Source organism: Artemia franciscana, chromosome 2, assembly GCF_032884065.1.
Source record: "Artemia franciscana chromosome 2, ASM3288406v1, whole genome shotgun sequence".
In the NCBI taxonomy this organism is placed as follows: Eukaryota; Metazoa; Arthropoda; class Branchiopoda; order Anostraca; family Artemiidae; genus Artemia; species Artemia franciscana.
The window spans coordinates 492,518-506,646 of NC_088864.1; the positions used below are offsets into that span (position 1 = coordinate 492,518).

The following is a 14,129-nucleotide window of genomic DNA, read 5'->3' on the forward strand; positions in this document are numbered from 1 at the left end:
GTTTCCTGTATATCATGCCTCGGGATCTAGAGGGGATATGGCTATGTGAAGTTTTTTTATGGCACTTGGTATTAACCAAGTGACATATAAAGATCGCAAATTCTGTTGGTCTGTCTGACCGTTTCACGGTCTGTCTGTTCGTTTTTCCAGGTTTTGCTACTTTAGGCAAACTTTAATAGAATTTTTCTATTATCACTTAAGATATAGGCCATTGGCTGTGGGGCCGGCATTGCCTGACATTCGTCGGGCAATGCTCGAAATTTTTCTCGTCCGTCGTTACAGAGCACCAACAAACACGTAAAAAAGCCAATTCTGTAAGCGTTAGTTTGGTAACGCTCGAAAGTTTACTAGTTCGCCGGTACAGAGTACCAGCAAACACACAAAAAGCTAATTCTGTAAGCTTTCGTTGGGCAACGCTCGAAAGTTTACTAGTCCATCGGCAGAGAGCACCAACATAAAAAAGCTAATTCTACAGCCTTTTGTCGGGCAGTGCTCGAAAGTTTGTTTGTCTGTCGGGACAGAGCGCCAACAAACACAGATTGAAGCAAATTCTTTACAGCATATAAAAAACAAAAGTTTGTCAACTTTCGGTGGACAATGCTCAAAAGCTTACTAGTTTGTCGGCACAGAGCACCAACAAACACATAAAAAAAGCTAATTCTGTAAGCTTTCATCGAGCAGTGCTCGAAAGTTTACTTGTATGTCGGCACAGAGCGCCAACAATCATAGATTAAAGCAAATCCTTTAAAGCATATAAGAAACAAAAGTTTGTCAGTTTTTGTCGGATAACCCTCGAAAGTATACGAGTCTGTCGGCACAGATCACCACTGGCAAACTCATAATAAAGCTAATTCTATCAGCTTTCATTTTGGAAGAATATAATAAAACATACATAGCGCCACACTATAAGCGCCAACAAACACATAATTAGTCGAGCAAATCACGATAGCCATCTCCGTTTTATTCGTAAAAAAGCAGCTGACCAGAAATCGCAGCAATTCGGAATGTCAGAAATACAGCATCGGGGATGAAACCGATGGAGTCCAAGATCTCGCGGTAAATAATGCAGTAAGTATATTCGTTCTTATTCTAAATTCTCGATGTTGATTCGAAATACAGAAAATGCTATTTCGCTAGGAAACCAAACTGGTTCATTGTGAACGACGGAAGCTCAAATTAGGCCGCCAGTTGTATCAAGTTCCAAAACGTCAAGGTAAGTGTGATTTTGAATTAGTGCAACATTGGATCTAGAACCATAAGATACGAAATTTCGATGTATTGCATTGTGTCGTGCTTCGATAAGGGAATATATTTGGAGGACAAGGAAAAAGAACCAGAACTACGACGAAGCTTGTTTGTGAAGTGTGTAAGGAAATAAAGAAAGATGAGAGATATTTTGAATTCAACTCATATTATCGAGCTACCCATTTGCAAAAGCATTATTCCGAAGAACTGAAAAACAGAGCTGAGGTGAAGATAAAGCCAAAGAAAGTGCAAAAGACGACCCTGTTTGACATTCCGAAATGGCTTCGGTTAGGGGGTTCGCAGAAAACTCCCGAAGAATCCGTGGCTGGTGAAAGTGATCTTGAACAACAAGATGCAAGCTTGAGTCAATTTAGCTCAGCAAAAAGCATTGAATCAGTCTTTAGAGGTGCCTCTTGCTTCGGTGCTTCAGAGTCACGGCCTCCTTGTGTCCTCGTTGTCAGTGTAATTATACACGTAATAGTTAGTGAGGTAAACCTCCCAAAATTTCGACACTAAACGCATAAACTAGCTATCACAAACTTATCTGATTAACTAATTGTGGGCAAATTTTATCGTCAAACAGAGCTGAAAAATATATTTTTCCCTAAAGATGTAGTTATCACCTTCTGAGTCAATTACAGTTGTATATAATTAAGGCAAATTAAATACTAAAATGAAGGAGTATTAAGATTTTCAGGTAGGGAGAAAGAACAATAATTTAATTAGTAGACATTTACTTTGAACTTACAAATAAGAAATAATTAGCAATTCTTTTAGCTGAGCAGTTGCAGGTTGTTCGTTTACCAAAGATAGTCCTGTGTATGAGGCAGCGATTGTTCTGTTCCAAATATTGAGCGTCCTTATATTGAATCATTTTTTGGTACAAGAAACTGGATATGGAATATGTTCAAGCTATACTGATCTTTCTTTAAGCCCCTTTTTAGAATTAACTCGGGAAGCTGGAATAGGAATTTATTGCAGAAACAGGCGATGCTAGAGACTCGCCCACACAAAAGCTCACGGACATTTATTTTACATCGTGTAGTTTTCTTAGCCTATTTTCACGTGACAGCTTCTGCTTAACACGGGTGAAGCATCTCAAATAAGATGCATAGACGGATTACGTCTGATGCTTTGAAAGTGATTCTTTAGCGCGATTTTCAGATGTATAAGGAAAAGACAGATTTTAGGCAATACTTATTTTGGACAATAAGCAGCTGCCAATAGTTATCCCTATACAGTTAAACCCTTTGTGACCGGATTAGAACTGATTTGGTTTAAACTACTATTTCGCGTGTTCCTTGGTCCCAATTGGACCTGGACACAAATACAGGAACAAAGATGCGGCTTTTGTTGCCGGAACTAGAAACTGGCATAAATTGCGCAGCAATGGTGTCAACCCTGGAATGCTCGTCACTAATTTCCAATGAAATGGCCATTAAGCTTCTGGTGCTGATCTCCTTTCTTTTGTAACAAGAGACATCTCTTTGCCCTACTTAGTTGACCAGGCGAAACACAGAAGAGATATAGTCAGAAAAAGAAAAGGAGACAGGTCATCACGTCATGCGCATGTTGCTCGACATCACCACCACTCTAGGTAAACAAGGTCTTGCATTTTGCGGCAAAGATCGTGAAGGGGGCAACTACGTTGAGCTAGGCTTTCGAGACATAACGCTGAAATGAATCAATGGCTGAGTAATCAGAAGAAGCCACAGGCCACCAGCTATCTGTCGGGATGTAGTCAAAATGAATTGATTGCCATTGTTGGACCAGAGCGGGTTCAGAGAATCGTAGTGCAAGTTAATGGAGCTCACTTCTTTGGAATGTTTTCAGATGGAACACCGGCTGTCAGCCGCGAAGAACGTTTAGCTGTAGGAGTCCGATATGTTGATGGTGATGGAGCCGCTAAAGAGCGCTTACTCTTCGTCGTTGATTCTGAGTCGAAGAAAGGAGTCGATCTTTCTGAAACATGTGGCCGTTTGGAGGGAGCAAAGGCTCACATTTCCAAGAGACTCGGAAGAAATGTTCCGTGCCCTAGGTGTCTCGCCCACGGAGGGAATATTATAGTGGAGCATTACTGTGAATAAAGCTCCTTGACCCGCAACATGTTTGGATTCTTACAGCAAACCTATAATTTTTCCACTGGGGGATCCAAGCGCTTCAATCTGTACCACAAGACTGTAGAAGAAGTTGAAGGCAAGCTTCATCTAAAGATAATGTCAGAAAAAGGTGGTCAGCGAGATTGGAGTCGCTTGAAACGCCTTGGATTGTTCTGGCATAAGTTGTTAAGCTGCTGAGAAAAATGGCAAATTCGGACACCCTTGATACAGACACCAAGTCGAAGTCCAACGGGCTTCTTAGTGCCATTACTAGATTCGAATTCATAGCACAGCTGATGTTCTTGAGGGCATTACTTTCTCGAAAAAAAGTCCTGAATCGTGAACTTCAATCAGTAGAGCTGGATATCGTCAGTGCATGCAACTTGATGAAAGCCACAGTGACTGTCATCAAACAATCCATGAGCAACGAGAGCAAACTCGCATGTCAAGTAACGGCATCCGTCAGTATAGCCAAGCAATTAATTTGCAGAGAAGCGGACGATGATTGTCCCATGACTGACGAATAATTCTACTCTTGGTTGAAGGGGGAACATTGACGATACCATCGTCAGTGGCGGCTTCCTAGAAGATACGCCGATGGCAACAGAACGAGTTGTGTTGCGGATGTCGCTTGCCACATTTTATGCTACTGAGTTTAAGAAAATTTTAACAGTCTTAGGAAAAAAGCTGTCCCTAGCATTTGAAGAAACAAAGGATCTGGTACTTCCTGTCTTTGATTGCCCGATGAGGCTTGGATTGCCCCCCGAGCCTTGGACCTTCGCAGTGTCAAGTCTTCAGTGCAGCGTTCCCGATAGTAGATATGCCCGTCCAAGTGCTCCAGTCTGAAATGGATATTTCGCAGAAGTTTGTAAGCGTGAAGACGACAGAGTTTCTGAAAGCGTAGTTGAGTTTGCCCAGCTATTCTCTCTAGCGAAAAAGAATAGAAGAGGATTGTCCTTAGTGTACAGAGCATTCATATTTGCAAAAACAATTCCGGTTACATCAGCCGGTTTGTACAGGTTTGATCATGTGTCATATCTTTTTTAATTAATTTTAAACTAATAACGACATCTGGAGAAATACTTTTCGTCGACACTTGCCTAAGATTCCTCGGCACATCTCAGGCTCCCCCTCCCCCCCCAGGGTGAAAGGCTAGTGACACCCTGTGGGTAACTGCCGCATATATTTAATATATATTATATTATTATATGTATAATATAGGAAAATTGGAGGCTTAATACCGGTCGGGATTTAAAATAAGAGCTCTGGGTCACGAGATCCTTCTAAATATCAAAATTAATTAAGATCCGATCACCCACTCATAAGTTAAAAATACCTCATTTTTTCCAATTTTCCTCTCTCTTCAGCCCTCCAGATGGTCAAATCGGGGAAAACGACTTTAAAAAGTCAATTTTTGCTGCTCCCTGAGCTGCAACTCCGTGAGTTGCGGCTCAATTTTTTTACACCTAACAATTTTCATCGTCCTAGCACATCCAGAAGCACCAAACTCGCCAACGCACTGAACCCCACCCCCTAACTCCCCCAAAGCGAGCAGATCCAGTCCAGTTAAATCAACCACGTATCAACGACATTTGCTTATTCTATCTACTAAGTTTACTCCCGATCTCTAGAATCCAAGCGTTTTCCAAGATTTTCGGTTTTCCCCTCCATCTCCCCCAAATCACCCAATGTCAACAAATCTGGTTGGGATTTGAAATAAGAGCCCTGATACATGAGTTCCTTCTAAATATTAAATTTCATTAAGATCCAGTCACTCGTTTTTAAGTTCAAAATATCTCAATTTTTCTAATTTCTCCAAATTAACACAACCCGGGCTCTCCCAAAGAGAACGGATCTGTTCCGGTTATGTCAATCACGTATCTAGGACTTGTGCTCATTTTTTCACCAGTTTCATCCCAATCCCTCCACTCTAAGTGTTTTCCAAGATTTTAGGTTCCCTTCTAACTCCTCCCAATGTCAACAGATCCGGTTGAGATTGAAAATAAGAGCTCTGAGATGCGATATCCTTCCAAACATCAAATTTCATTAAGATCCATTCACCCATTCGTAAGTTAAAAATGCCTCATTTTTCTAATTTTTCCGATTTAACCGTCCCCTATTCCCCCGCCCCCAGATGGTCGAATCGGGGAAACGACAATTTCCACATTAATTTGTTCTGGTTCCTCATACGCCTGCCAAATTTCATCGTCCTAGCTTACCTGGAAGTGCCTAAACTAGCAAAACCGGGAGAGATAGACCGACAGAATTTGCGATTGCTATAGGTCACTTGTTAGATACCAAGTGGCATAAAACCATAGAGGTTAAACCTTTACCACATTTTAGGAACAAGCTGAAATCGGGGTACTAGGAAAAAAACACGGCAAAACCAAAGTGTTGCTCGCAACACAACACTGGCTAGCTAAGCCAAATGTGATAGGACAAAAAATATTTCAAATATGTCCGGCTATAAAGGTGGAATTTATATCAAAACACTGCTTCACATTTCAAACATAAAGATGAAATAACTACTTTAGCATTCTAAGGCTGCCGCGTTAAATTGAACCCGCTTCAAACGCTTTTTAAGCAAATCGTCGAAGACCATGTGGCTGTGGCAGCCTTTTCGATTTAGTCTGCACATCGTCTGAAAAGTGTTGCAAAGAGTTAGAATGGCTAGCTGGCTCCGCTCTTCAGTATTGATTGATTTTAAGAGCCTTTCTACTGTGACACTGGAAAATTACAAACAAAAGAAAATTTTATTACGGTACTTTCAAAACATTTTCGACCATCTTACGTCCAGTAGAGGTTTTTATACTTGCGACAGATATCCAGAACAAAACTGGGTCAACCCTTTCACAGTCCAAGTCATCTGGTGGCAAACTAAAACCAAATGTCGGGACTCGCTTTCAATGCTTACTTTATTCCACACAAGAAGTCCTAAGGATGTAAAAAAAGATTTCAGGTTTTAGCTACTCCTGAAAGAGTGAAAGACGGATTCACAAGCTCCTCAAATTTGTACATTTCACATCAAATGGGAATCTCTTTGAATTCCAGTTACTGATTCTCTGTAGAATTCTTTGGTCACTCTTGACTTTTGCGTGGTTTTCGGCAAATTGGGTATCAGACATCAAATCCAAAAGGTGGCGTTCGGCGTTAAATTCATTTACCTCGCCAACATCCTTGATATTTTTTTGGTGCCGAAGGTAGGAAGAAGCAAGGACATTCATGCGAAATGTCTCCACTACAGATTTACTTCTTTTTCCAACTTGAAAAAGCGTATGGAATTCGTTGAATATAGCAAGAACATATTCTACAAACTCAATCAGTAGCCTCTTATAGGAATTCTGTAGCGTCGATGAAACCTGGGTTACCATGCGACAGGTCCTCAACTGCTAAATCCGTCCAATAAAGTATCAAGGCGTCCAATTGTTTCAACAGGCCCCTTAAAGTTTGTTAAAAAAAACCATCGTGAAGGAGCAAGAGCAGCAAATTTTCTTTCGGGAACTTGGGTGAGCATATGAAATTGCTTGTAAGCCTGCAATTGCATTGCACTGTGCCAGAAATTTAAAGTTACACTTGAACAAAGATCTTCAAGTCCCATAGTCAAGTTCCATGAACAAAAACAGTTTCACGGGGAGAAAAATAAATGTACAGGTTTTAAGAAGAGAAACATCAACGCCCAATAAGTTTTACAAACTAAGATGAATTTGCACCAAGTCCCTTTATCAAAAAGTAACATGCGATAAGTACTTGAACAAAATAAGCTTGAACAAAACCAATGTACAAGTTTCACGAATAGAAAAATCAACATGCAACAAGTTTCACGAGCAATAACCAGCGCGCAAAAAGCTCGAGAAACAACACGCAATCATTACCAGGAACAGCATGCAAACAAGTTCCATGATTTAACTCAGTTTCACGAGGAGAAAAAACCCAGCTACAAGATTCATGAAAAGAAAAATCAACATGCAAAAAATTTCACGAACAAAAATCAGAACACAAAAAGTTTCACAAACAAAAATCAGCCCGAAACAAGTTCCACAAACAGAAAGCAAAAAGCTACATGAATAAATTCAGTTTCATGAGGAGAAAAAAAAACAAAGTAATAGTTTCAGGAAGAGAAAAATCAATATGAAATAAGTTTCATGAACGAAAATCATCATGCACCAAGTTCCATAAGCAAAATAAGATTTGTGAGGAAAAAATCAAAGTACAAGTTTCACGAAGAAAAAATCAACATAATACAAATTTCACGAACAAAAATAAGCACGCAACATTTCTCAAGAACGAAAAATTAGCACGCAACAATTTTTATGAATAAAATCAGTTTCGACAGGAAAAAAATCAAGGTACAAGTTTCATGAAGAGAAAGATCAACATGTTCCAAGTTTCAAGAAGGAAAATCAGCACACGGCAAGTTCCAAAAACAAAAACCAACACACAAGAAGTTCCATGAATAAAGTCAGTTTCACGATGAAAGAAAATCAATGTACAAGTTTCACAAAGAGGAAAATCAACATGCAACCAGTTGCACGAACAAAAGTAACGTGAGACAAGTTACGCGAACAAAAATCAGTAAGAGACAAGTTCTGTGAACGAAAACGGTTTCACGACGAGAAAATTCAATGTACAAGTTTCACGAACAAAAAAAGCACGCAGAAAGTTCCATGAACGAAAAAAGCACGCAACAAGTTCTACGAACATAAGCAGTTCCACGAGGAGAAAATAAATGTACAAGTATTAAGAAGAGAAAATCAACGTACATGAAGTTTGACGAACTAAAATCAGCACGCAGCAAGTTCCATGACCAAAAAAGTTACACGCAACAAGTTCCATGAACAAAATTAGCTTCACGAAGAGAGAAAATCAATGTGAAAGTCTCATGAAGATAAATAAACATGCGACAAGTTTCACGAACCGAAGTCAGCATGAAATAGGTTCCAGGGATAGCAAGCAACAATTTCCAGGAACAGCACGCAACAAGGTTCATGAATTAGCTCAATTTCACGATAGAAAAAACCAATGTACAAGTTTCACGAAGAGAAAAATCAATAGGCAACAAATTTAACGAACAAAGATCAGCACGCAACAAGCTCCAAGAGCAAAAATCGGTAAACAACAGTTTCCAATCTGGAAAATCAATGTAAACGTTCCACGATGAGAATGATCACCATACTATAATTTTCACGAACCAAAATCAGCACGCAACAAGTTCCACGAACAAACAATCAGAACGCAATATATACCACGAACAAAATCAGTTTCACGAAGAAAAATCAATGTTCAAGTTTGACGAAGAGAAAGATCAACATACTACAAGTTTCAAGAACAAAATTAGAGAGCAACAAGTTCCACGAACAAAATTCAACACGCAGCGTGTTCCATGAATAAAATCAGTTTCAAGACGAAAAATCAATATACAAGTTTCGAGAAGCAAAATATCAACAGTCTAAAAGTTTCACGAACAAAAATCAGCACGCAACAGGTTCCACGAACAAAATCAATTCGCAGCAAGTTCCATGATAAAAATCAGCTTCAGAATTAAAGAAAATCAATGTACAATTTTTACAGAGAAAAATCAGCAGGCAACAGGTTTCACGAACAAAAATCAGCACGAGACAGAATCTACCAAAAAGAATCAACATTTGACAAGTTTCACGAACAAAAAATCAGCATGCAACAAGTTCCATGAACAAAATATGTTTCACAGGGAATTAGATTACTGTACAAGTTTCACGAAGAGAAAAACGAACATGAAACATGTTTCACCAGCAAAAATCCGCGCGCAACAGGTTCCACGAAAAAAGAACATCAACATTCAACAAGTCCTATAAACAAAATCTGTTTCACAATGAGAGAAAAATATTGTACATGCTTCACAAGGAGAAAAGTAAACATGCAAGAAATATCACGAACAAAAATCGCCAAAAGACGAATTGCAAGAACAAAAATCAGCACACAACAAGCTGCATAAACAAATTCAGTTTCACGAGGAAAAAATTTTATGTACAGGTTTCATGAACAGAAACATCAATATTTAAAAAGTTTCACGAAGAGAAATTGGCACACACCAAGTTCCATGAACAAAATCAACACACAACAAGTTCCATACACAAAAATAGTTTCATGAGTAGAAAAATCGATTTACAAGTTTCACGAAGAGAAAGATCAATAAGCAATAAGTTTCGAGAACAAAATCATTACGCAACAAGTTCCAAAACCAAAAATCACCATGCGAAAGGTTCCATAAATAAACTTAGTTTCACAAGGCAAAAAAAAACAACATGCAGGTTTCACGAAGAGAAATATCAACATGCAAGAAGTTTCACACAAAAAATCAGCCCACAACAAGTTCCATTAGAAATCATAAACACGCCATAAGTTCCTTGAACAAAATTTGTTTTACAAGGAGAAAAATCATTGTACAAGTTTCACGAAGAGAAAACAACATGCAACATGTGATTTTGTTCACCAAAAAAATCAGCATGCAACAGGTTCCACGAACAAAGATCAACATTTAAAACATTTAATCAACATCAATATTTAAAAAGTTTCACGAAGAGAAATTGGCACACACCAAGTTCCATGAACAAAATCAACACACAACAAGTTCCATACACAAAAATAGTTTCATGAGTAGAAAAATCAATTTACAAGTTTCACGAAGAGAAAGATCAATAAGCAATAAGTTTCGAGAACAAAATCATTACGCAACAAGTTCCAAAACCAAAAATCACCATGCGAAAGGTTCCATTAATAAACTTAGTTTCACAAGGCGAAAAAAAACAACATGCAGGTTTCACGAAGAGAAATATCAACATGCAAGAAGTTTCACACAAAAAATCAGCACACAACAAGTTCCATTAGAAATCATAAACACGCCATAAGTTCCTTGAACAAAATTTGTTTTACAAGGAGAAAAATCATTGTACAAGTTTCACGAAGAGAAAACAACATGCAACATGTGATTTTGTTCACCAAAAAAATCAGCATGCAACAGGTTCCACGAACAAAGATCAACACTCAGCAAGTTCCATAAACTAGAAAAATTCATGAGGACAAAAATCAATATGCAAGTTTCACGGAGAGAAAAAACAATATGCAACAAGTTCCTTGAAGAAATATCAGCATGCAATAAGTTTCCAAATAAAATCAAAATAGGAGGAGTTCCATGAAAAATCAGTTTCGTAAGAAAATCAATGCACAGTTTCACGAAGAGTAAATTCGACAAGCACCAAGGTTCATCAACGGAATAAGCAGGCAATAAGTTCCACGGAAAAAATCAGCACGCAACAAGTTTTATAAACAACATCAGTTTCACGAGGAGACAAATGAATGTGGAAGCTTTACTAAGAGGAAAATCTACAAGCAACAAGTTTCACCAAGAAAAATCAACGTATATCAAGTTTTATAAACAAAATCCGCTTCAAATGCTTTTCAAAAAACAATACTAAATAAGTTCCATGAAGGAAATCCGCGTGCAATAAATTTCAGAATAAAATTCTAGCGTAAATTTAGCGTAAACTATTCTAGCGTAAACGAATATTTTCATAAGAAAATGCAGGAAAAACTGTCATGTGTCATAATGCTTGCTAGAGAGTCCCTTGAGTCAGTCATGTGTCACAGCCTTCAAATTGCCATGGAACATAATGGTCTATTTTAGTTTTTATATTTATTTTGAGTGTACCGCTCTAACCTCAATTGCTTAAATTCATCAGAAGAAACGCAAAGGGGGATTTTTCATTAGGTTTAAACAAACGATTTTAGCGTACACGAATATTTTTGGAAAATGCCCAAAAAAATTTCATATGTGAGGGATAGTTTGCTAGAGGGTGTTGGTTGTCAGCTATTGATTTTTTTGGAATTGGGATTGCCATGGAATATCGCAATATCGCAATGAAATGTTAAGTTTCCACTCATATTTTAGTTTATGAATTTATTTTGAGGATGAAAACTTCAAAAACCTTTAGCTGTAATTACATGCGCCAGAAGAGTGTCATCAGGGGTGTTACACTGTGCCACGCTGGCCTCAATTGTTAAGAGTTATCAGGAGAAAGGCTATTGGAGATTTTCATTAAGTTTAAACGATTTAAACGGTTTCATTAAGGTTAAAAGATTTTTGGGTAAACAAATATTTCGCCATAAGAAATCGTTATAAATGTTCCATGTGTGATAAAGCTTATAAGAGGGTGTTGTTTGTCAGCCATTGAGTTTCACAGGCTTGGAATTACCATGGAATATCGCAGTGTATCACTGAAATGCAAAGTTTCCGCTGTTCAAATAAAAATAATAGCTATTTTTAGTTTATCAATGTATTTTTTGTTTGACAAATATTAAAAACTCTTAGGTATGATAATATGCACCGGAAAGGTGTCATTGAGGGCTGGTATATTGTGCCACGCTAAGTTCATTTTCTAGAAGTGATCAGAAGAAACTCTAATGGGTATCTTCTTCATTAAGTTTAAACGATTGATTCCAATTTAAAAGAATATTTTTTTTAGGAAAATGCCCAAAAAATGTCATATGTGTGATAATGCTTGTTAAAGGATGTCATTTGTCAGCTGTTGACTGTCAAGGTCTTGGAATTGCCATAGAACATCGTAATATAGCAATGAAATGGCAAAATTCCGCTGTTCCTAAAAAACCAATGGTCATTTTTTAGTTTGTAAATTTATTTTGAGGATAAAAGCTTGAAAAAATCCGAAGTGTGATAATGTGTGCGAGAAGGGTATCATCAGGGGTCGTACATTGTGTCACGCTGTTCTCAATCGCTAAGTCGTCCGAAAAAACGCTAATGGGGATTTTTTCATTAAGTTTGAAAGATCGAATCTTGTTTGAACAAATATTTTGCATGGAAATGCGCGAAAAAAGTCGTAGCAGTGATAATAATTACTAGAGAGTGTCGTTTGTCAGCCATTGAGTGTCAAAGGCCTGGAATGGTCATGAAACTTTGCAGTCTAGCTATGAGATGGTAAGTTTCCGCTGCTCAACCAAAACAATGGTCATTTTTTAGCTTATAGACTGTTTTTTAGGAAAACAGGTTAAAAAACCCTCAGGTAGGATAATGTGTACCAGAAGGGTGTCATCGAGGGCTGGTAAATTGTGACCTAAACTTACTAGGAGACATCAGAAAGAACGTTAATGGGGATTTATTCATAGGGTTTAAACGATGAATTCTAGTGTAGTCAAATATTTTTGAAGGAAAATGCCCGAAAAATGTCATATGTATGATAATGTTTGATATTGGCTGCCGTTTGTCAGCCATTGAGTGTCAAGGGCCTGGAACAGCCATGGAACATCACAATCTAGAAATGAATTGGCAAGTTTCTGTTAAAAAAATAAAAACAATGCTCAATTTTTAGTTTATGAATGTATTTTGAGAGAAATGCTTATACCCCCTAGGCGTGAAAATGTGCCCAAGAAGGTTGTCATTTGGAAGGGTTCAGCAAATTGTGCCACGCTGGTCTAAATTGCTAGGTTTCATCACGAGAAACGCTAATGGAGATTCTTTCATTAAGTTTAATGATCGATTCAAGTGTAAACGAGTATTTGCATGAAAAAACCTGGGTGCACACCCACGTGTGTGCCCCCCACAGTGACAAGCAGGGATTTATCCACGGACCTCTGAAGTGTAGCCTGTTACGCGTGATTACATCATTCCCAATTAATCTACTAAGTCTCGTAAGATTACATCACCCCCAAAAGTAAAAAATACCCCACTATGTAACAACCCAACCCTATTACCATATTATTAGCGGGTTTTTAGACACTCTCTTAGGTAATACTTAGATTTTTAAGCAAATAACACCTGAATCGCTTAGAAAATATTACCTACGACGGATTTGCACTCGAAGTGCACGCAATAATGTCTTTAGGGATTAGTAGGTCCATTTTCAACGCCCTAAAAGGGGGTTGAAAATAACTGGATTCTAAACTGGAACCCCGTCACTACTTGATTGTTTCCCATATAATACACAACTACCGTTCTATATAATAATAGTAATCAAAGTAATTATAACTGGAGGGGGCAGCTGCCAACCTCCCCCCCTTCATATTATAAATTACACCTCTACCCTCGGTCGATTAAGAAATGGCTTGCAGATTGTGATAGTAAGGGGTACTTGTAAGCACCACAATTACGTTCAGAGCCTTGACTAAGTCTTAGGCTGTATTTTCTGCTTTCGTGATAGAAGCTCTTGTATTCCTTACGAAATCACGCATCTTTTTATGCATGAAGGGGCTAGATAATTCATACACATGGGACTTTCCTTTTACCTTTTGGTCCAAACTGACCTTCGAAATCAAAGGAATTTTTTTTTAATTTGGAAGAAATTCCTACCATAATTTTAACTTAATCTAGACAGGAAAATAATAATGACAAGAACAGCTAAGAAACGTTTTGACAAAACACATTAAAATTATGACACTGCCGACTCTAACAATACTTGGAGTTTTGACAAAACTTTGACAAAACAACAAAAGTTGGGAGTTTTGACATTTTCTTTGTTATCATTAATTCTTTGGAATTTTGACAAAACTTTGACAAAATAACAAAAGTTGAGAGTTTTGACATTTTCTTTGTTATCATTAATTCTTACAAAATCAATGCTGATAATAACGCTGAATTATATTAATAACGCTGAATTATAGATAGAAACTTATTATGATAATGGAAGCGTGGTCAATATTTTAAATATCGTCCTTTAACTGTCATTGTTCACGACAAGTCTTTGCAAATTTCACTAGCCATTCTCACTTTCCATCATTTTTCTTCGCGACTGGGACTTT

At 37.8% G+C, this 14,129-nt stretch overlaps 1 long non-coding RNA gene across 1 annotated transcript in view; it reads left to right on the forward strand.

Annotated features, from left to right (window-relative positions):
* LOC136035591 (uncharacterized) overlaps window positions 1–14,129 on the forward strand; it is a 181,944-nt gene that overhangs the window by 150,850 nt on the left and 16,965 nt on the right. The window lies entirely within an intron of this gene.